This window comes from Rhinolophus ferrumequinum, chromosome 3 (genome assembly GCF_004115265.2).
Source record: "Rhinolophus ferrumequinum isolate MPI-CBG mRhiFer1 chromosome 3, mRhiFer1_v1.p, whole genome shotgun sequence".
Classification (NCBI taxonomy): Eukaryota; Metazoa; Chordata; class Mammalia; order Chiroptera; family Rhinolophidae; genus Rhinolophus; species Rhinolophus ferrumequinum.
Window position 1 is genome coordinate 63,822,588 of NC_046286.1, and position 20,213 is coordinate 63,842,800.

Sequence of the window (20,213 nt, forward strand, 5' to 3'; positions counted from 1 at the left end):
GAGATAGGACCAATGGGGTTACCTCCCAGAAAGTTAAGTCTTGAGTGGAGCCATCAGAAGGAGTCAAGGTGGCTTTGTACCGTCAACACTTAACACAGAAATAACTGCAAAGCAAAGACAAGCAGGCTGGTAAACAGGCAGGGGTAGGAAACCGCAGCTTTGGAGCAAAAGCAGGCATGAGTTTAGGAGCAAGACAGACCTAGCTTCTCTAGTGATTAGCTGTGTGACAATGGGTAAGTTACTTTACCTGTTGGGGCGTCAGTCTCCCCATCTGACCAATGGGGATAATAACATCTGCCTTAGAGTTGTTACAATTAAGGGAATGACTATATATGTAAAGCACTTAACAAAGCCGCTGGGTTTCAATAAAAATGGTAAGCATTATTATTTTTATGGTGGATTTAGTGAGGAGCTGTGGTATGCTACCGTGTTTCCTCAAAAATAAGACCTAGCCGGGCAATCAGCTCTAATGCGTATTTTGGAGCAAAAATTAATATAAGACCAGGTCTTATTTTACTATAAGACCAGGTATAATATAATATAATATAATATAATATCATATAACATAATATAATATAATATAATATAATATAATATATATAATATAATATCGGGTCTTATATTAATTTGTGCTCCAAAAGATGCATTAGAGCTGATTGTCTGGCTAGGTCTTATTTTTGGGGAAACACGGTATGTGGTTTTTTACACTGTCGCACAGAGGGGAATACAAGGCCAGAAACAAGTAGCCCTCAGGAAAAGCCTTCTGAATTGAAATAACCAATAGGCTAAGACTTTCCTATACTAGTTTTCTTCCTCCCCCAAAACTTACAGTTAAGAGGCACTCCATACATATTTGCCCAAACTAACCAGGCGCTACTTGGGTCTACAAGGGCAGAATATATGATGATCTCTGCTTCCTAAGAATACGGAGGAAGAGGAAGGACCCCAGTCTGCTTCACATCCAGAGTGAGGCACAATGCAGGTCATTCTAGAAGCAGGGTGAGATGAATGGGAAAATGCTCTCATCCAATCATTACAACAACTCAGAGCCTTATAAACATTGTTAAAGTTTCATGAGTCAGTAGGCATTATCTTTTCTTCCCACGTTTTTATTAGACCATAAATCCAGTTCAATTTATATCCTTCTAGGATTACTGCGTTCTAATCAAGTCCAGAGTGCCACTTAGGCCTAAGTTGTCTGTGCTGTATGTCACCCAAATCCATTTGGATAATACTGTTCAGGCTACATGTATTTTAGTAGCTCAAAATTAGATTCTTTCAACTAGAAACACACACACACACACACACACACACACACACACACGCACACACAAATTGCATTCCTTTAAATAACTCAAATCACCCCCTTTTCATAGGAACCAAGTCATAACTTAGGGTTTTTTTTCCTACCCCATAGTTTATTCCACCTTCAGAAAGTCATGACGACATTCTGAAGTCCAACTCAAGGGATTTACATTGCAAATAGGTTAACATTCCGGTTATCTGACCAAAACAAAGAAACCATTTCATAGGGCTAACTTCAAAGTGCTTTGGTTTTCTATTTTCAAGAATAAAAAAGGCTCTGCATTTCTTAAGAAGACAAGCTAAAACTGCTGTTTTCAATCATACTATATAAACGAATTTCGCGCCTTTTCCAATAACTCTTGATTCAGAACTGGCAATCACCATAATCTCTTTCTAAAATAGTCAAAATGTCCTATTATGCACATAATACATTTTCATCTTTTCTTCCCTAAGGGACATACATGTTATACGTATGTGTAGGTATATTTGTGCATGTGTTTTGTGTATATATTTTGTGTATATATGTACACGCACACATACACGTTAACAGCAGCAGCAAACACACAGCGTTTCCTATGTGTGGGGTACTATTTTGAGTGCTTTACATTAATTAACGCATTGACTCCTCACACATAATCCTCCTTTGAGGTAGGAATTATTATCCCCATTTTAAAGGTGAAGCACGGGAGGCCCAGAGATATTACGTAAGTCGGCTCAGCTCCCACAGCTGGGAGGGGGCGAATCAGGATCCTATTCTAAGTATGGTCCTGGGTTGAAAGGCTTGCAATCTAGCTCTAAGTGGTGACACTGCCACCTTGGTCAAGTCACTTAGCTTTATGGACCTCATTTCTCCTCAGAAGGAAAATGGACATGCTGGACTAGCTGATGGCTAAGTCCCTTGGGGTTGTATGTTTTGCAGGTTTCGATATGTGTTTCCACCTTGGTCTGGGGAGCAGCAGAGTTTTAGACTTCCCCCCCCCCCCATTCTGGTGATGCTGCTCTGCCTGGGTCCAGAGATCTCTGGGGCCAAATCCAACTGTACTTGTCGTCCTTAATCTTGCTTAACCTCTGGGGCATAACCCTCTCCCCTGGGGATCAGGGCCACCTCTCTCCCCAGGGCCCACCAATACTCTGGCTGCCCCTCTCCCATTCAGGGCCTGGTCTCCTCTGCCTCCTTTGTTCCCAGGTTCTTGCTCAGCCCTGTCTGCTCTATCTGCTTCCCACATTCGCCCAAAGGGGTATAGCCCACATCCATGGCTTCAAGTATTTTGCAATTTGCTGCTGAGAGATTTGTATTTGAATCCTACTCCTCATTCCAGACCCATCTAGTCAACCGCCTACGAGATACCTTGTTCTGAAAGTCCAGTGTCCATGATAAAGTCATCACTTTCCACATCCTGCTTTTCTTACTGTATTGCTGGTTTGCATGTCTCTCTTCACCTAATTTCCCAAGAAGCCCTCTCCTGCACCCCCTCCCTACATGCTACCCGCTCTCTTTTACTCTGTCTCTTTTGCACCATTCAAACCCTGATCTATTGAGCATCTGAGTTACCATAAATACCTTCCCTGTATCTTGAACACCTCTGCCCAATGGGCCCCTGTAGCCAGATGATCTTTATAAATTAAAATAAGATCAAAGCAGCACCTCCACTGACAACTCTTAAATGGCATTCCTGACCAAATACATACAAGAATATTCTCAGGTTTTCCTCCAGCTCGTCTTCTCCCTCTGTCCGTCTCTCTACCACCCCCATCCACTCTGAACTACTTGCAGTTTCCCAAAAGGTCTACGCATTGGCCTTCTGAGGCAATGGCCATCCCACAACACTCAACCAGGCAACTCCTACTCTTCGACTCCTCCTTTTCCTCTTGAAGACACCTCCGCCTCCAGCCTTCTCTGCCTGGGCACCCCACTGTCCCAGCTCATTTGTGGAAGCCAGGTTCCCTCCTGTATGCTCACTAGAATCACATCACTAGAATCACAGCATTTATCACAGTGGTCAGAGACTGCCTCCTACAGGTTAAGTTCCTTGGGGCAGGATCAGACCTCTTCGCCCCTGAAGCATCTAGTTCAATGTCTGGCACATGGTAGCTGCAATGAGTGAACACTGCTGAATGCACAAATATACAGGACAACTCAAAGTCTCATACAGACCGATTTGTGGATCACTAGAAAAATCCAGCTTTAAGTAAAAGTATTTCCAGTATCAACATACTTTGCTTTCCCATTTTTAAATGGAATTTTACTGTTTATTTTCTAGGTGAGCAATAGATGAGGGTCAAATGGAAGGAGTGGAGGTAGAAATGAACATTTTTAAAATTTAAATACAAAGTTCTATTTCCCAACAACCATAAGTATCAGTTTCCAAAGCATTTATACAAACCCCCCTTATGGCACGTGACACATTCTAATTATCATCATTATATCCATATGTAGTATTTTGTGTATTGCCTACTGGCTAAGAACAATGGCTTTGAAACTAAACTAATTGGGCCTGAATCCTGAGCCTACCACTTACTAGTTATGTGCTCTTGTTAGTTACTTAACCTCCCTTGCCTCAATTTCCCATCTGTAAAAGGGGGATTACAAGTGAGAACACTTCATATCATTAGTGTTAAAATCAGAGTTTAAACAGAGCTTGGCAAATAGTGAATGCTCAATAAAAGTTAGCTATTATTTATCATTCTTATCTCCTCCAGTAGACTGTAAGCTCCTGAAGAGCAAGGACAGCAGATGTATTCATTTTCACAAACTTATCTCCAAGTGCCTTGCACACAATAACATACTAGGCTAATGTTTGCAGAACAGATGAATATAATGAACTGTTTATAGCAAAAATACGTGCATTATTAAGTATGATGACTAGTACAGACAGAATTGTTCCAACAGTTTGGAGGCCAGTGGAGAACAGGGGCTATTCAGAATATTAGCAGTTCGCCCTACTCCTGGAGGTCTGGAAGCTCACTTAATCTCCTGGGAAATGCAAGGCTCGCAGTCATCAAGTCAGGGCAGCTGTGTGGTGTTGGGGGCTAAGGTGGACTGAAGAGCCAGGCTTGCTGAGATGCCCTTCCCACAAGCATGACACGGGGCAAGAAATTTCTCTTCTGGCGTACGCTTAATTTCCTCTTCCAATTAAGAGAAGGGAGGACTGTGATTTTTAAGGACTCGACTACCCACTTTTTTGGGGAGTCCCTAAAATCAGCAAATAAAAAAACCAGGCTAATAAAGGTGCACCTGGAGTAAACACACAAAAAAACATCAAAAGCAACACAGGAAGCATCAGATCACTGTATTACAAGGGATTGCTGAGTGGGAACTGGACAAAAAGCAAGGTGTTTTGAAACATGTTTAAAATGAAAAGATCTAAACTTACAAAATCAAAAGAACAAAAGCAGTGATGGGTATAGGCACTAGGTTTACATTTCATTCTCATCAGCCTACAAACTCCTTGAGGGCAATGACTGTTCCTTATTGAGTGGCAGTGTATGGCAAAGCTGCTGGCCAAGAATACATTCCTCTTGATTTTTCACCTGGTACATAGTCAACATCTATTTCTCAGGCTCCCTTGCAGTTAAATGTAGCCATATAACTAGCTCTCCTGTAAAGGATGTTAAATGGAAGTGATGGGTGCCATTTCCAGGCCAAGACACTTAAAAAGTAGGTGCACTCCCTCCATTTCCTCTTTTGTCCTTCTGCCAACTGAAAGCAGATTACAATGGAGCACCAGTGGGATGGTGAAGCGTGATGCCTAGAATCACTGCATGGAGGAAAGCCATGAGGAATAAGAAATGTCTATTGCTTTTGAGCTATTATAGTTTTGCAGGCCTACTTGTTATAGCTGCTAACATTAGCATAATTAATTCAGGTGCCTAACACATACCAAAGACCTAACTTACATTTGTTGAAACAAAATAAATAAGTCCAAGTTCCTTCTCTCAATGTGCTGATCAACTAACGACAGACACCTGTCAAACATAATGCCTGCTGCTGAAATTTGAAAACAAAATTGGAGGGGAAGGAATGGAGAAAGCTTCACAGAGGAGATGACTTCTGAGCTGAGCCCCAAAGGTTAATTAGAACCCAAGCCAATCAGATGGGGTTGAAGATTCCAGACCCAGAAAATAACACAGAGTAAAGGCACAGTAAGCCAAATGTGCATTTGTTCACTTTTCAAACTTATCATTAAGTCCCTAACTTGGTCAACAGAATGCGAATTTACTGTACACTGACTTTCCTTCCTGGGTCTGGCATCAAACAAACAACCCTTTGTTTTTTACAGTGAACTCATTAACCCTGTTGCTTTCTTTAATATAAAAAGTTCCATGATGAATGTCCTTAGAAAGTACAGAAGCAAATGTTTAATGAATTACAACAACTCTTTTCTAATAAAAATCTTGAGGAACAAACTTGAGAGCATTCTATTACTTATGACAAAGAGCTACGCTCTTAGGAATCAACGGTTTCAACCTACCTTATCACATTATCGATTAAGCATGTAATAGTCATTGGCTTTCAAAACGGAACATTAAGCCCCCAGATTTACATTAACATTTCCTGTTTAAGAGGAACACCAAGCAGGTGATTTCAAGTTCAATCAAAAGATTCTATACATCCTTTGCTCCTAGCTAAGCGTACCCAAAACCTGAAATAGTTAACAAACCATTTCCTCCTAAAATCTACGAGTCTCTTCACAGTACCCATGGGGCAGGGACTCAGGAGAAAGAGCGCACAAAGGGTGGAAGGTCTGTCGGTCACTCGGTTGGTGAGAGGAAGGATGTGGGTGTCTGCAGGCTACCCTGAAGTAGGGAGGAGGCAGGTTCCAGTGGTCTTCCAAACATCAATTTAATGCTGTGTTATTAATGCCCCAGGAACTTGTTTGAATATAAGGGCAAAGCAAAAATCACTGGGCAGTCAGGATTTCACTTCAAAGGGCTTCAGCGCTCCTTAGACTTGAGAGAAGAAGCAAGTCAGGTGGCTTCACTCATATCAAACAGGAATTTAATTCTCTGATTCAGAAACAAAATCTCTGCCCCACACCAATTTATCCTACCCCAGCTCTTAGTACCCATACCCCTCAAAAGAGGTGTTTAAAACAAGGCAGGGGGCTGGGTAGGTGGCTAGCTACCTTGAAAGTAAAGCAACTCTTAAGATGGCTGGAATCATTTCCCCTTTAAATCTAAGAAATACTGCAGCTGCCAGTCAACACTACCGGTCCATGAATACAGCAAAATGCTAGCACCTGCCACCCTGCATCTGGGGCCATTTATTTTTTGGTAAATGTGGCAGGAAAGACTCTCAGAAAGAAGATCAACTGCTTTATCTGAGAGAAAGGGCGCCCCAGGAAAGAGAAACAAGAAGCATTGCGCCCATCCTTGGGTACTTTGTGTGTCTCCTCTCCGGGCACTGAAAGAGCTCTTTGTGTCACACACACACACACACACACACACACACACACACACGGCGAGTCTGTGTGATTTATTGGGGGAGGAGGGGCAAGAAGGGTGATTTTATTATCCCTCTTCTCATTGAGTCCCAGCAAATCTCCGCCCGGGCCCAAGCTCGGTGGCCTCTTTCTGGCCCAGTCCCCTCCGCCAGTGGCCGCAGAGATAAGAGAGGGGAGGCGACCAAACAAAAATAGTCATCGATCTAGGGAAGTAGAGAGGAAATCCAGCGAACAGGGAAGGGAGGAGAAAGGAGCTTGAGGGAAAAAGGGTGGGGAGCAGAGAAAGAGGAGCGAAGTCTCCAGCACTGGGGACAGGGAAGGGGTGGGTGGGTGGTGGCACAGGAAGAGTGAAGGGGAGGATGGGGGAAGTGCAAGGGAGGTGCCAGAAATAGGCAGGAGGATGCGATGGGGAAGGAGACGGCCGCAGAAGGAGGAGGCCGAGAGGTGGAAGAGTGGGGCAGGGGTGGGGTGGGGAGCGAAGTAGCACGGGGCATCAATTATTAAGTGATTACATCATCCCTGACATTGAAACAACACACACACAGCCTGGGTCCCCGCGGGGGGCCCCCGAAAGGAGGGCGGGGGCGGAGTCTGGGCCAGCCTGGTCTCCAAGCCTATTCCTATTCTCACCCCGCGCCCGCTCACGAGCGAGAAAATGGGCCCCTATTCCTGCGGTAACTCGGAGCCGCACCCCGCAGAGGTACCTCCGGCTCGGCCGCGGGAAGACTCCGAACGGGGCCAACCCCCCGGCAGCCCTGCGGGGCGCCCCAGAGGCGGCGGCGGCCAAGAGACTGCAGCGCGGGGCCCCACGGCAGGGGCAGCGGAGCGCGGGGGTGCCTGCAGCCTGTTTCCGCAGCATCCCCGCGGCCTCCCTCAGCGCATCCCCGGCCGCTTACCTGTTCGGCACTCAGGCTCCGGAACCCATTCACATGGTCCTCTCCCCGCCCTCCTCCAGCGCGGCTCAGGCAGCTCCGATTGCTTCGGCGGGCCCGGGAGCCGGTGGGCCTTCGGAGAGCGCCGAGGGGGCGGCGCCGGGTGTTCCCGGCCCGGCGGCCGGATCCCTTCGTGGCGCGGGCGGCGGCCGCCGGGCGGTGCGGCTCAGGCGGCGGCTTTGTGTGCGCCCCGGGAGTCCACGGTGCGCTGGGTGAAGCGCTGCGCGACCGGACCGCGAAGGACGCGCTGCTGCGAGGGCAGCCTCGCCTCTGTTCCCGCGGCCAGCGGGCGGGCGGGTCTCCGCGGCCTTCGGCTCACACGACCCCTCCTCCTCTCCCGCGGCAGCCCCCTCCCCGCCGGCTCCGCTCTTGACAGATGGCGCAACTGCAACGACACGCCGCTGCTGCCGCGGCTGCTAGCAGCTACCAGCGCTGATGCTCCAGCCCTTCAAGCCCCAGCCCGGAGTGAGGAGGGGGCGGGACGCACCCTGAGAGTGGCAGGCCCCGCTACCCTATCAACGGGCCCCTCGGGAGCTATAAGCGGCGACCATTGGTGTCGAGGCGGGAGCGGGACTGAAATGGGTGGGGCCACCGAGTGGGTTGAGCGTAACAGTGGCCGCGGGCATCCTGGCGTGTTGTGTTGAGATGGGATGCAGGGTTGAAGGAGTTGTGTGTGTGTTTTTAAGTATTGTGTAGACCTGTGAGGTAGTGGGTTAGGGTGGGGAACGGAGGGGAGAGAGTGGGCTGCAGTTTCTGCTTTGCGGAAGGTTGCAACAGCCACTGCAGAAAGAAATCTGCCATTCCCCCCAAACCATGGGAACCTGTCTCAAGAAAGGGCTATCTTGCCTTTCTGGTGTCTTTTCATTTGAAGGTGGAAAGATAAATTGGGAAAGTGTTAGGGTGCTGAAAGCGTTTTCTCTGATCAAACCGAAGAGTGAGAAGCAAGGTAGAATCTCATCACAGAACCCTGGAAAAGTGAAGAGAGCCCTGGAAACGCACAATTAATATTACTAATAATAAGGAGGAGGAGGAAATTAGGATTAATTTATTAGTCTCCTATTTTCGTGGACACGTACACACATATATATTTATGTTCAAGCCAAAGTCTGGAAGAAGTATAACTGAAATGGTGAAAGCAGGCAGAGAGGGCAGGCAGTGATGAAGGAATCTGCAATCACAGAGTAGAGATTTGTTTGTGTAGCTTTTTCCAAAGTCATGTTTACTTGTAGCCATTGGTTGTCTTTGGTTTCTCATGCCATTCAGCCTTCTTATATATTTTTTTCTTTTCCCTTCACTGAATCTGAGCTTTTGCCTAGATTTTCCTTGATGAAATAATAGCGGGTTTAGTATACATTTGGGAGTGCATCAGTCCTTATTTCCTATCCAGCTTTTCTATGGCAGGATGTAACTTCATAAAAAGAAACACTTTGGCTTCCTGATTTTCTTCATAGGTAATTCCTGTTTACTGAAAGTTCTACTTTAAGGCATGCTTAGATTGATTCTCCTTAACGATTTTGGCAAGAACCCTACCATCCCCCTTCAGCAAATCTAATGTTCTGAGAAATGTAAGTGAATTGGCTTCTGCTTCTGTGCTCAAAATCTATAATATTACCTCTCCTGCCCACTAATTTTTTAACTGCAATTTTAAAATATCTCCCTCTTTTGCTGTTTTGACAGGTACTTTTTTCCTTTTTGTACAAAGTACATTTTAAAAAGTTGCTAACATTTGTTAAATGATCCTCATGTTATGGATGAGGAAACTGAGGACAATAGAAGTTAGTACCTAAACTCAAGGTGATAGTATAGGATAGTCACTGTGGTTTTTTTCTCTCCTTAAACAAAATGATAAGTGAAACCATGTTTAAATTATGTGTCTGGTAATTCATTCCGTAGTCCCAAGAAATGGAACCAAAACTAGGACTAGAAGATTTCCATAGAAGATAATTATCTCAAGAGAAGGGACTCCTTTTCCTCGGTACTAGCCTGTCATGGCCGTCTTAGGTTTATTTGAATGTGTAACTGTCTACAGCAATGGTTCTCAAACCTTGGTGTATATCAGAATTATCAGAAAGGGACTTGTTAAAACACATATTGGTGGCCCCCACACCCAGAGGGTCTGATTCATTAAGTTTGGAATGAGGCCCTCGAATTTGCACTTCTAACAGTTCCCAGAGGCTGCTACTGCTGCTGGTCTGTGTACCACACCTTGAGAACCACTGGCCTAGAACCAGGCTATCCAGAGTGGTAGCCACTAGGCACATGTGGCTATTAAGCATCTGAAATGCACTTGACATTTGAAATGTGGCCAGTGCAAATTGAGATGTGCTGTAAATGTAACAGACATACTGTATTTCAGAGATTTAGCATGAAAAAAAGAAATTCAAACCATCTAATTAATGTTTATGTTTATTACATGTTAAGAAGATAATAGTCTGAATATAGTGTGCTAAATAAGATATATTATTAAAGTTAATTCACCTATTTCTTTTAATTTTTTTTTAATGTAGCTACTATCAAGTTTAAACTAGCACATGTGGCCCACATCATGTTTCTCTTGGACAGAACTGGTCTAGAGTTGTTTTTGATTACAGCGCCACAGTGCACACTGTTGAAAACACCTTGATGAGGCAAATCACTTACCCTTTCTGGACCTGAGTGTTCTGATACATAAAATGGGGAAACAGTAAAACAGATCTTATAGGACTTTTGTAAAGACGAAATGGACATGGAAGCAGTGTGTGCATATCTGCCTCCTTTTCAAAGATAAACTGTCATGCACCCTCAGAAAAACCACTCCGAAGGTACAGACCCCTTTGGAATTCCATGTGAGAATCACTTTTTCTTACATGAAATCTGGAGTAGGTGGGGTGAGGCATCTCATTGGTTATGGTTTCTTCAAGAAGAGTCACTTTTTAGCGTCTGTAACTCTAATAGCTTCTTACTCTAATTAGTGAACAAAAAGAAGAGACAAAGCAATTAAAATGACAGATTAACCTGCTCCCATCAGGACTTCATCCTGTTTTTGTAATTCTTTCTTTGCCTCGCTGTTTATCTGTTGCCCTTTTTAAATGTAGCTTTAAATAGATTTGGCCTCCTCTGGAGGATTTGGTAATGGTCTGAACAAGTATATAGGGTACTATGAAAGATTTTTGATACTCTTCCCCATTTTGATCTGTGCATGTTGCTACAGAGATGTTGACTAAAGATCCATGACACTGTCCCTGGCCTACTTGAGATAAGTCACATTGTCATCTATACCCCCCAGTTTTGTTTCATTTTCTTATGGACAGCTTATATTATAGAAGTTAGAATGTAGCATTGTTCTAGAATTGCTCTTTGATTTGACTGGTACTGGTTATTTTTATTTTTCTGTCTCTTTCACCTTAAAGTTTCCTATTTCTATCTGGGCTTTCTTTGTTTTATCTTGACTGATATTTTTATTCTCTTGCCTTTAAAGTAGCGTTGTCCTTAGTTTTAATCTTACTAGTTAAACTATTTTCCTGCCTTATTGTTACATTTGAGTTTTAATTTTCTGTTAAGTGATAACTCAATAGCAATACATACAGTGAGGGTAAGAATCCTTGATGTAGACTTACTACAAATCAACAAGAAAATAAAGCTGAATACTCTAGTTGAAAAACATGTGAAAGCAATTGCATCCCAAAATGGCCAGTAAACATGTGAAGAGATTCAACTTCCCTTGTAACCAAAGCAATGCAAACATATAGTTTTTCAACTACCTGGTTGGCCAAAGACTAAAAGAACATGGGGAAATTGATACCCACACCCTACTAGTGGGAGTGTTCATTGGTATAACATTTCTGGAAGACAATTGAATAACATTTATGAAAAGCCTTTTAAAAACTATATAACTTTGACCCAGCAATTTTACTTTTGAAAAAGAGTCAAACAACTGCAAAGGTATACCTATGAGGTAAGTAATTATAGCATTGCTTATAATAGTGCAAAATTGGAAAAATTCATTGATAAGGGATTTAGTGTGTAAATTATGTTATATCTATAATAGAACACTATATAGCCATTAAAATGATGATGTCAACTATTTATTTATTGGAAGATTTTCACAATAAATTGTGAAGAGAAAAAAGTGAACAACAAATTAGTATGTGTAGATATAGGTATGTATGTTTATACACTATATATTCCATTGTTTTTAAACATATCTATATATAAATTTGCATAGAAAAGTATGCAAGTGTACACACAAAAAAATTTTAAGTGATTTTCTCCAAGTTGTCAGATTATAGGTCATCTTTATTTTTCATCTTTTTCTTAGTTTTCTGAACTTTTTACTTTGGGCACTTATTAGTTAACAGATGAAACAGTTAAACAGTTTTAAAACTTTTTCCTTCCTTTGCTACTTTAATTTTTTTCTTTTCTCGTCCTCCTCCGATTCTCTGCTGTTTTTCTTCCCTTTTGAACAAGACTTGTTACAGGTGTGGTATCCAGAAGAGGCGCCGTGCCAGGGCTCAGAAGGTAGGATGTCTTCTGCTCCCATGCAAAGGCAGCCACCATTCTAGCTTTTCTAGTGGATGTCCCAGGACTTGTAAAAATGACTCTCAAAAAACTTCACTGTCAGAGCAGGAGGCCACTGGGAAACTGGTACCCAGGCTAACCTCTCTGTACTGGGCACACCTGATTTACTGTGAAACTCTTACGTCTGACGTCTCATATCATCAAGTTCTTATAGAAAAAGCTACCTGTTTTAAAACCCGTGATGTTTAAAGCGTAGTTAATAGATTTAGTGTACATTGGATCTGCAGCTTGCCTTGAGCCAGGAAGAGATGATCCTGGGAAAAATCTCATATGGGAAGGGAAGGACCCTTTGTACACCACCCCAACCTGAGCTTCAGAAGGTGGGGGGATAGGTGGTGTCTAAACTGCCTTTGGAAGAGGCCCAGCTGAGCTTCTGAAGCTGGGATTCAGGTACTTTTATACCAACTCTCTCTTTTTAACTTTGTCCAAACTGGATAGTAGCTTCTCCTGGCAGGGCCACAGCAGAACCCTTTTGGTTTTCTTCCATCTTAAAAAGGTGGAGACTGGGCTAAATAGACATAATAGAGTTATTATAAACATGGTTTTAGAGCCCAGGTTCACTGGACCGCTGCTACGTGTTCTCAACATGTTAGCGTCAGTACTGTGTAAGCTGGGCCTGTCAGGAGGGATTGAACTTGCAAAGGAAGAGGCCTGGCTCCCAAATATACCACCAGGATGGGAGGAAGGGTGATGGTGATTGAGATGGTCTTCTTTGATTCTTTGACTCCTCGGGGGAGGCCTGGGTTATTACCCGGTGTGGTTCAAATGTCAGGAAATAAGACTTAGTCAACCGTGAGAATATAGATGGAAACACTTCTAATTTCATATTTCATGTAGTAGTTATCTTTCAACAGATCTCCTACAGGAACCCTTGTGGGAGTCTAACAAAGGAAGCAAGGTGGCCTATCCCTTTCTTTTACATCCTCACTAGCCACACCTCCCACTCTGGCCCTTCCTTGACTACGTACTCTTAATCTATTTCCTGGTTCCACTCCATGCAGTTATGGTGCTTGAAACTCCTCCTCTGTGGCTGAGACACTAGAAAGGCCCACCCTGGTACAGATAACTGGATCAGAAGCCTTCAGATTTCCCTATTTGCAAGGCATAGGTTGGCAAGGCCTGATCTTTAGGTGAGATGAACGTAACTTGCCATCCCCGAGAGACACTCAAGAGCCACACAGTGAGGCCAACAGGTGGTGTGTGTGTGTGTGTGTGTGTGTGTGTGTGTGTGTGTGTGCTCTTATAGTGTGCCCTTGGTGATTCAGATATTTTTCTGGTCATAGCCTATTGTAGTCTTAAAAAAAGATACTGTCTCAGCTTTCTAATTATTTTAGGGATCTACATCTGTATGAGATGTGGATTTTACAACATTTATCTTGCCACTTTCAAAAATTCAATTATTCTATCTGTCAGGTTGTCAAGGGAAAAAATGAACAGAAGGAAGAGAAAATTATTATATCAGTCAAGGTTCTCAGTTGCAAATATTAGAAACTATGTCTAATTTAAGCAGGAAAGGAATTTGTTAGAAGGATATTGGGTGGCTCATAGAATCAATGGGAAAACTTGAGAACCAGGCTCAGAAAATAAGCAGGAATCAGGAATCACTAACCAGGGACATATCTGAGGAGTGGTTGGTATGCTCTGTTGGAGACCTCACACTGCCAGGGACTTCTGCCACTATTGGAGGTGGATTCTAAACTGTGTCTTCCTCCTGTCATTTATATCAGCTGTTTGTGGGGGTTGGGGAGATAGAGGCAGAGGAAGGGAAGGGGTATCTGGCTTTGTGAGGCCTTGCCTCCAACCAACTCAGATAATAAGACTCCTCCCAAAATAGGAGGGGAGGCGAGATTCTGGGCCAGAATTTTAAAATGAATAAATGCTCCCTGCAATTGTTCATCCATATCTCTGTGAACCTTCATGTTCCCTGGTTGTCACTACTCATTTAACAGGAAGTTCTTCCTTCCCAGTCATGATTCCATTCCCTGGCAAGAGGGTGACCAGCTAGGTCTCACACTTCCATTCCCCTAGCAAGGTACACAATGTCTGTTGGAACATAATGTCTTACATGAATGACATTTTAATTTTCATTTACTCTACATTTCCCATGGGAGAGTTAGTTGTCTCTGAGAGTGAAGGACTTATGATGGTCTAATAGGGATGTGAAGGTCCTGAGGAATGGGAAGATTGATGGGATTTTTACCCTTGTTCCTACCTACCCGGAGAGCCAGTATAAAGGTTTCTGTCAGTCTGGGCCTCTTCTTCTTTATTATTATCCTTCATGTAAAGGACAGTCTTACAGTGGCTTCTTAGCTCACAGTGATTCCTGCTTTGGAAACAGCTCTTAATACCCAGGGGTGGGCATCTGGAAGCCATGTCTATATGGAGCGGTATTATAACACTCCAGCCTAGCCATTGCAAAATGATGAAGTTTGGTCGATACTTATTCCAGAATGAACCAAGTATTATTTACTAAGAATTTGAAAATTGGATAAGAGATATACAGACCTGGGTGTTTCAGTGAGGAAAAACCAGCTGCTATGACAAACAATCCCCAAATCTCTGTGATTTTATGTAACAAAAATTTACTTCCCTCTCAAGTCACAGTCCAAGTAGGTTTCGTTGGTCAACTTTTTCCAAAATGATTGAGGGACACAGGCTTTCTTAAACCAGGAGTTGGCTGGATTCTTTTCATACCACCAGGAAACAAAGGAAGAGAGGAAATTGTCTGGCAGACTTTAGGGGTTAGAACTAAAAGTGAACTATATCATAACTATATCACATTCTATTGACAGAAATAGTCACATGGCCACACATATATGCAAAGGAGTTGGGAAATATGGTGAGTATCTGGCAAGTACGCTATATTGGTAGATGATAAAACTTGAGTAGTACTCTGAGGAGACAATCTGCGAAGTCCTGATGCTGAAGTTCCTTTAGCTTTTCGCTTCTTTTCTTTCTCTAACGTGGTTCGTCAACTCCTTCTTGGACTCACTGAAATATCTCATTATCTGTCCAGTATGTATAGGTGGTCAGATACGTTTACATATGTACAAAATGGTGTTGTATAAGGACAACAATTTCAGCATTTTTGTCATCACAGATGATTGAAATATCCATCAATAGGTGACTAGTTAAATACAGTAAGGTACTCGTAATTGATTATCGCTTTAAAACAGACTAATGTTTTTGCACCTGGTAGTAAGTGTTTATTCCCCCCCTTGTCTTCTACTTTAGTATAGCTGAGTCAGAACCTGCCTTCACTAACCTGGGGGGAAACAGGGGTGGGAGAAGAACAAGGTGGACTGAAGGACTTTCAAAATATATCTATCCATGAGGAATAAATCTTGAAAATTTCTGAGGAATAAATGTGCATCTAGGATTCCACAAGGAAGAGGTTTTGCCTTTCAAACTCTATCAACAGATATGAATGCTAACTTAAAATTGGTGCCATCTGACATACGCCCTGGTATAACCATTTCTTGCCCTCCTAGTGTCTGGCTTGATGAAGACTGCTAGATTATAAAACAAAACAAAATGCGGACTAAGTTAGTAAAGCAACACTCAGAATGAAATTTAGAGGATAGCTGATATTATATCCAAATTTTAAAATTATCTCAAATTTTTGAATTTTTGTATTTATGTGAAAATACCTAGGTTTATTAGAACCAACAAGAAAAAAATAGTTATACAAGATGTGTGAATCTGACAAGTATGGGTATAGAAACTCAGATCCCTGTTACAATTAGAAGTTTAATTTTTCTAGCTTATAAAGCAAGGTCAACTGCCCTGAACTTTGTAGGCCTCAAACCAATCTGAAGAAGCAACGCTTCTTCATATGATCCATGAAATGAAAAGCCCAGTGAAAATAAAGCAGTCAGAGAAGATCTCAAATGGACTTAAATTATTGATGAGTTTATAAAAATTATACTCATTTTAAATCAAGAATATCAAGTTTACTAAGAATGGTTTATCGAAAAATCACAAAATATGTCATACTGGGGTAAAACTAAAATTTATTCCATCCTGATTTTAATTTATCTTTTATTTTATTTTAATTTATCATTTATTTTATTTAATTGCCTTTGGACAAGCTGTATGTATTTCCCCAAAACTCTAACACACACACACACACACACACACACACACACACACACACTCTCAATAGAATGAGAAACATTCTATTTCTATGGAAATCTGAAATTAGATAAGGACATTCCTCTCTCCACTAATACTGTTTTGGAAATTCTAATAAATGCAATAAAATATGATGAAGAAACCATATGTAAAAGTAAGGAAAAAGTAGACAAAATTCTTATTATTTCCTGTTGGTGTGATTGACTACCTAAAAAGACCAAGAGAATAAAGTGAAACACTATTAAAACTTATAAATAAAATCTGTAAGGAAGCTGGTTGCCAAAGATCATGAGGTTAGGTTCTGAAAACAGTGAGTGAGGTGAAAGTTGTACATAGTTAAAATCACTCTTGAAAAATTCTCCAAATATTTCTCCAAAATTTCTCCAAAAATTCTCCATGAAATACTGTACACATGATAGTTGTGTACGCAGCTCTATACACTGTATCTGCATAAGTGAATGATATATACAGTAATTTGCAGCATAATAGAGTATATGTGTAAAACAATTTAACAATACTAATTTTTTCCTGATAAAAACTTATATTTGAATGTCATATGTACATATGATTTATCTCTACCATAGACAAAATATCAATAACTTTCTCACATATTTAGTTAAAAATTTAAAATTTAAAAAGCCCCATTTGCAATAGCAACCAAAAATAAGCAGGGGTTATGTCTTGGTTTGGGTTCCCCTCGAAGCTGACCCTGAGACAAGGATGAGTGTCAGAGCTGTTTACTGAAGAGTGATCCCAGGAACCCAGTCTGGAAATGAGGATGGAAGATGAAGAAGGGAATCAATAGAGGGTCTATCCTTGAACCAGTTATTTCTGGAGGCAAATACATCATCACCTCATCAGGCCCATCTGGGAGATAATGTGAGTATATAACAGTTATTATGACAGAAGGGAGAGGAAGCTGGGTGCTTACCCACTAACTCTCTGTTGTCATTGGCGAAAGGGTATTTCTAGGGTCATAAACTCCAGATTTCTAGCTGGCCCTGCCAACAGGCCCTGGCATGCCTTTGGCCAGAAAAGACCCCTCACAGAGGCACAGGGATCCCCAGTAAGCAGTCCCTGGCAAGTAGATGGGAACGCCAAAGCTACTTAGTGGGCAGGACATTGGCAGTGTCTCCCATGTGTTAACCTAAAAATGAGTGAGACGTGTATATAAAAACTGTCCTTTTCTACTGAGAATCATAAATTAAAAACTTTAAATGGAGAGATGGACCATATTCCTGGAAGGAAAGAATAATGTTAAGATTTTTAATTTCCCCAAAATTAAACTAAATCAAATACAATTCTAATTGAAATTCTATTGGTGTTTTTTTTTTTAAGTTTATCTGGAAGGAAAAAATGAATGAAAATAGTGAAAAGATTTTTGAAAACTTTCTTGTAGTCAACATTACCCTTGAAAATCCTTAAATAATGAGAGGATACTGGTCTTAGCAGATAACAAAATAGAGTGGTGCTGGTGCAGGTATAGACATACAAACAAAGGGAACCTTGTAAAATTTGCAGGCACACATCCAAATATTTATAAGCATGTAACATATATTACATGTTTATAAGTATATTTATAAGGCCATATATTAATGTGGCCTTTGAAATCAGCCATAAATGAAAGGAATATATAGAAATAGTATTGGGACAAGTTAAATCATATATCATGTCATACAGCAGAACAAATTACACATAGATTTAAGATTAAAATATAAGTTAAAGTATTTAAGTACCAGATAGAAGAAAATGAAGGTCACTATTTATAGGTAAGTTCATAATAAAATGGGTAAGTCCAGCCTAAGCTCGATATTGAGATAGAATATGAGAGGAAAGAAATGATAGAATCGAGTACATAAAAATGAAAAACAAACAAACCAACAAACATTTATGGACCCCAAAACACCACAAACAAAACAGAGCAAAAGACAAAAGAGAAAGCATTGATATACTTAATATATAAAAAGTGCTTTAAGTTTTTAAAAACAAGAAAATATTAAAACACTAATAAAAATTAAACTGGGTGAAGTATCCATTCATCTATTATTCAACGAATATTTCTTGAGAGCCTAACATACGGGAGGCACTGTGCTATAAAGAGAACAGAGGATATGGAGTGGAAGTACTTTGATAGAGTGATCAGCAAAGGCCTCTCTAAGGAGTGGCACAGAAGCCATGACCTTTAGAATGAGAAGGAGCCTTCTAAGTGAAGAGGGGTGGGAGGAAGTGAGAAGAGCATTCCAGGAGGAGGCAATAGCATGTGCAAAGGCCTTGGAGTGGCAAAACGTTTAGTGATACAAGAAAGAGAAAGGAGGTCAGTGTGGTAAGAGAGAGGGCAGGGAACGTGTAAGGAATGAAATGGAGGCGGTTGACAAGGATCAAGTCATGTAAAACCTTCTAGATCATGATAATTAGTTCGGAATTTACCAGAAAAATTATGGAACTCCAATGAAGGGCTTTAAGCAAGAAAATAACCTAATCAAACTTTCCACTTAAAATACATGTCCTGTGAGTGCTTTATGGACAATAGATTGAAGGGATATAAGAGAATAAACAGGGTAACAAGATTGGAAGTTGTGGTGGTGTAGACTGGGCTAAGTGATGTGGACTTGAATTGAGTTTAGAAAGGAAATGGAGGTGAGGAGAAGGGTTAAGATATATTTTGGAATGAGAAACAATAGGACTTGCTTATGAGTGGGAAAGGAGAGAGCACAACTAAAAATGACCCTCGGGTTTCTGACCTAAATAGCTTTGAAAGTGGTGGTGGTGACATTTTCTAATGCAGGGAAGACTGGGGAAAAAGCAGGGAGAATGAATGTTTCTTTTAGGACATGTTAAATTTGAGATTACTGTGATAGATAGATCCAAGTAGATATGTTACTATCAGTTAAATGTCTCGAGTCTGGAGCTAGGCGCAGGGGTGGAGGTGGGAGGATTTGGGTAGGCAATATAAACGTGGTAATTAGTACATGTGGTAATTATATGTGAAGTGAATGAGATCACCTCGAGAGAAGGCTCAGGACAGGCCACAAGGGAACAGGTTGGGGAGGAGACTGAGAAGGAATAACTAGAGAGACAGGAAGAGGTGGTATCTTAGAAAGCAAGAGAGGAGAGGGTTTGAAGGAGGAAGTAGTAAATGGTGTCAAATATCACCAAAAGCTTTAGAGAAATGAGATCAGAGAAATCATTCCAGAATTTGGCGAAGTGAGGGTCATTGATGATGGGTGGAGACTCGACTGAGAAGTCAGTGAACAGTGAGGAGGTGGAGACGCAGTGTGTACACACCTCGTTAAGAAATTTGGCCCTGCAGGAGCTCTGGAATAAGCAATTCTCAAGAACAAAACACAAATGTCCATAAACAAATTAAAAAGCATCTCACCTCAGTTGTAACCCATGAAAAGATATTAAAACAGAAAAGGGAAACCTTTGTTAAACTATCAAGTTGGAAAATTACTAGATATTTTCTGAGTTGGGGGTGGGAAACAATGTACTCTTCCGCACGCTGCTTAAAGGGATTGTAAATTCATATAACCTTTCTGGGAACTTAGATTTATTTTAACCATTTTGACTCAGTAATTTCATTCCCAAGAATACATCTGAAGGAAATAATCAGGGATGTGTGCAAAAATTTGGCTGTAAGTATTTTTGTCACCAGTGTAATGCATGTAAAATGGGGAAATATTAGAAACAACGGAAATGTTCAACAATAGGAAATTGGTTACATTGTAATAAATATTTACAATTGAATTCTTGGCAGCCACTAAAAATTGTGGTGTTGAAGATTATGAAATAACATGAAGAGATGATGGTGTATGTTACAAAACATTATATAATCATAGAT

The 20,213-nt window shown here is 41.4% G+C and overlaps 1 protein-coding gene across 3 annotated transcripts in view; it reads right to left on the reverse strand.

The window, feature by feature from the left end:
• Nucleotides 1–8,146, reverse strand: part of FYN (FYN proto-oncogene, Src family tyrosine kinase) — a 203,373-nt gene extending 195,227 nt beyond the window's left edge. For all 3 annotated transcript variants that reach the window (XM_033102272.1, XM_033102265.1, XM_033102257.1), the window contains exon 1: nt 7,646–8,146. The gene's annotated coding sequence lies outside the window, so the exon portion shown is untranslated. The remainder of the gene's footprint in view (nt 1–7,645) is intronic.
• Between the last annotated feature and the right edge of the window lie 12,067 nt (nt 8,147–20,213).